The 4,062-nt window shown below is 47.4% G+C and overlaps 1 protein-coding gene and 1 pseudogene across 1 annotated transcript in view; one reads left to right on the top strand and one right to left on the bottom strand.

Moving 5' to 3' along the window:
• The window catches only part of LOC121923054, a 173,083-nt pseudogene that overhangs the window by 79,571 nt on the left and 89,450 nt on the right, over positions 1 to 4,062 (bottom strand).
• Positions 1 to 4,062, top strand: part of LOC121923045 (zinc finger protein 554-like) — a 36,027-nt gene that overhangs the window by 21,648 nt on the left and 10,317 nt on the right. The gene's annotated exons all lie outside the window — the stretch shown is intronic.

Here is a 4,062-nt window from a genome sequence, read left to right as displayed (position 1 = left end):
ATGCAGCCAAGCAGAAGTGCTTTGGGGAGGCAGTTTTCTCTCTCCCTCTCTTACTTTTGTTATTCTTCGTGGGGAAGGATGGTTGAGGGAGAGAGAAAATTGCCTGCCTCCCCAAAGCACTTCTGCTTGGCTGCCTTGGAAGAAAGACCCCAGAGAGGCTGGGGGAAGTTGGCTTGGAGATTTGGGGAGAGATTTTTTGGAGGGGCAGCAGCCAATGAAAATCGTCTGCATCCGAGGCTCTTCTGTTGCGTCTCCGCAGACAAGAAGGAATCAGGTAGCGAGAATGCAGGTACAGGATACATCGGTGCATGTTACTCCGAATTATTGTGACGTCATGATGATGTCACTTTGATTGACAGCCAAAACAAGTGAATGTGAACGAAAAAGTAACAGAACTGGTTTAAATATACACCGATTCATCCATGAATGGGAACAAAACCAGGACAATTACAGCGAATCAAAATAAAATGTTACGTAAATGGGAACGATGAAGATAAAGCGATTTGAAAAGCGGGATAAAACTCGCTGTATTTTAAGTCGCTTTATAATGAACTGCTGTATTTAAAATTGTTGTAAATCATAAGTGAGAATGCCCCCTAAGAATAACATTTGATGTCCTGATGCAAGTAGTGGAACAAGCATCTTGGATTAGGAGCTTCAAGATAAGCTGGCCTGAGGTATCTTGCTGTTGGACCCACATTTTCTTCTTCATCACTCTTGATGCCTCTTGGATCTGCTGGGAAAAGCCACCAAGGCAGTAGGTAAAGAGAAAGATCACTTTACGGATAGATTGAAAAGGTACACCACACAGTGTGGCTATGGTTGTGCCTATTTATTTAACTATTTATTTATTACTGCGTTCCTGCTTTATAACAGAGTGCTAAGACTGAGTAGAGAGGACAGAGCCCCTGATTTTGAGAGATTGCTGAGATTACTGGAAGTCAGCCAATTCTTGAAGTTTGTGTTGCCTCAGTAGCTTGTTTTGGGGTCTTTGTGACCCTTTATATCATTGGTTCCCTCCACTGCATTTGCTACTGGATATTTACACAAACAAGCAAACTTTAGGTCAAAGGATGAAGCTTAAGTCCCAATCCTGTTGCATTGTTGACATCACCAGAGCCCAGCTGATCCCTGAAGATCCTGTTTCCTTGGCATCTTTCCCTTCTCTCTCCTGGGTCCTTTATGACATCACAGTGCAAAGGCCTTAGAGGACTTGCTTGCCTGGCTGGGCTTCAGAGCAGTTCAGGCCACTTGGAGGACTGGAGGCACAGTCAGAGCCTGGCCATTTGAACATCAGCTTTTTCCAGCCTCTGGGTAAGCAAAAGAGACTTCAGTGGGGCTCTTTACAGATCAACCTCCATTCCCCCCCCCCCCCCCCCAAAAGATGGATTTCTTCTCTCTTTGGCAGCCCAGACTAACATAAAGCAATGCTTGCTCTTCCCTGAGTAGCCTCTGCCTGCTCCTTAGCCTGTAAGGGTTTCTTCTCTGCACTTTCCAAAAGAATAAGAGATCTTTTAAAAAAAATTAAAATAAAATAAAAGCATTTTGGTGGAGAGGCGACTATGCTGGTATAGTCCCCCATACCTGCATGCACCAGACCACCTTCCCATCTCTCACTGTCCAAATGCTACCCTTTCATCTCTTTCTCCTGTCTCCTCTATGCACCAGCCTCCTCATTCTCCCCCTTGAGGATCCAAAAAACACTAGCCTTAGATTTCTGGTACACTGCCCTTTCTTCCTCCTCAACTGGGTCTTCTGGGCGGGTGGGTGAGGGAGTGAGTTATGACAGCTACCTGCTCTTCATCAGATTCATCCAGCAGATGACTTATGACAGGGTCAGGATAAGGATCCTTCAGTTTAGCCTACTTGGTTTTAGCTGGGTGGCAGAAGCAGAGCAGAATGGAGGGTGAACCCTAGTATCACAGCTACTGGGGGGGAGGAGGAAGCTAAGTAAACTCATAGACCCTGCAGAGACCCAGTGTGGCGTAGTGGTTTGAATGTAGTACTACAACTCTGGAAATCAGAGTTCAATTCCCAGGTAAGCTACGAAACTCACTGGATGACCTTGGACAAGTCACATGCTCTCAGCCTCAGAGGAAGGCAATGGCAAACCACCTCTGAACAAATCTTGCCAAGAACACCCCATGATAGGGCTGCCCTAAATTGGGAATGACTTGAAGGCACACAACAACAACAACAACAACAGAGTAGCAACAAACAGATTATGTCTTGCAAATTGTAGCAATCTGCTGCTCTCCCTGCTGAGCTGGGAACTTGAACCCCTTTCCTCTTGCCTGGAAATGAGCCACCCCAAAACTGGAGAACAGGCATCCTTGTCTCCTGCCTGGAGGTGACCCATGGATCTGGGAAACACAAGGCCAGGCCCTGACATCTGGCAACCCCTCCCTCTAGACATCAGTCAGCGTGGGCCCCCAATTGCAGACAGCCTTGAGACTACTTCCAGGGTCATACAGGAACCCTTTCCTCACTTGGAGGACCTTCCTAGCACTGATGCTCCAATGGCAAGGAGCCCAGAACAATGGCATCTCCTGGCAACAAGGGGGCAGCAGGGGAAGGACTTGGGAGTTTTGTATGCACTTACCATATATACTCAACGATAAATTGAGAAATGTATGCCCCAAAAATTGACCCTAAAATTCGGGGTACACCAGTAGTGCTTGGAAAGGTCCTACAGCAAGCAAGCCTGATGCCCCCAATCTCCATTTAACACCAATTCCTTCCCCCTCCAATGTGTTTTGCAAAACCTTGCTTTATATGGGAAAAGCTGTTAAAATATATTTCTAAATTGTATTGAAAATGTTCAGATGTGTCAATGGTTAACTAAGGTTTAAAATGGTTCCTGTTGCAGGCCAGAAAGTCTAGGCCTGGAAGAGCAAGTCTTCAAGGACGTGTGCTGAGACATAATATAAACAAATGTATTATTGTTATGCTTCTGTGTAGCATGGTGACTTCATGGGAAAGAGGTGTGTCCACTTGGTGGGAAAGATGATCTTGTGAGAGAACAAAGACTGATGTCACATTCGAGCTTCTAGCATGGACTCTGAAAGAGTATAGATGTATAGTAGCCTGCTGTAAAGTGTAAATAGCAACAAAGTCAATAAACCCTCATTTGAGTGAAAATCTGTGTGGAAGTTACTTTGATATTGAGTAGCTGAGAAGACTGCATCTGTTCCAGTTAGTATCAGTTCAGAACCACCGGCAGAACGAAACATCAACAATCCCAAAGATCTTTTTTCTCTAACAAAAGCTCCCCATCTAAAAACACTTGCTTCTCTCTCTGGTCCGTTTTGCAAGACCTTGCTTCCTATGGGGAAAAAACGCTCCATTTCAATCCACTTGCTTCCTTTCCCAATCCGATGTAAAACTCCAGCACCTGGGAATTGGTTGGGAGAGGTCCAGAAGGAGAAGGAGGGATGGAAGTGGTATTTCCCCCTTATAGCCCTCTAAGTTTTACCCTCGACTTATTCACAAGTTATATCAACATCCAGGATTTTGACCCTGAACCTTTGCCCAACTTATACACGAGGTCAACTTGTACATTAGTATACAGTGGGCCCTTGGTATACGCGGAGAATCCGTTCCAGACAGATACCAAAATCCACGTATGCTCAAGTCCCATTTGTTCCCAATGGCAGTGCACATGCACGCGCACCGCCATTGGGAACAAAAGTCACTGGCCTCCCCTCCTCTCCTCCCTTTCCTCCCTCGCTTCCCTCCTCCCTGCAACCCTCCCTCCCATTCCCTATCTCTTACTTACCTTTCGGGCCGAGTGCTGGTGCTGGAGGCCTGGGAGGCCTCTGGCGCAGCTGCTTGGCTTCCTAGCCGCCGCAGCCGCTGCGGGAAAAGCCAGCTGGTGGCAGCAGCGGCGAAGGTCAAACCTTGGCCTCCTTGCTGCCGCTGTGGAAGGGCCCGATGGCAGTGTTGGAGGCCTCTTGGCCCCAACAGCACCATCACCGGGCCTTTCCCATGGCGGTGGCGAGGAGGCAGAGCCGCCACACCGGAGGTCTCTAAGGCCTCCAGTGCTGGCACCTGGCCTCCTGG

This window comes from Sceloporus undulatus, chromosome 2, assembly GCF_019175285.1.
Source record: "Sceloporus undulatus isolate JIND9_A2432 ecotype Alabama chromosome 2, SceUnd_v1.1, whole genome shotgun sequence".
Taxonomy (NCBI): domain Eukaryota; kingdom Metazoa; phylum Chordata; class Lepidosauria; order Squamata; family Phrynosomatidae; genus Sceloporus; species Sceloporus undulatus.
This window is presented reverse-complemented; position numbering and strand designations above follow the sequence as displayed.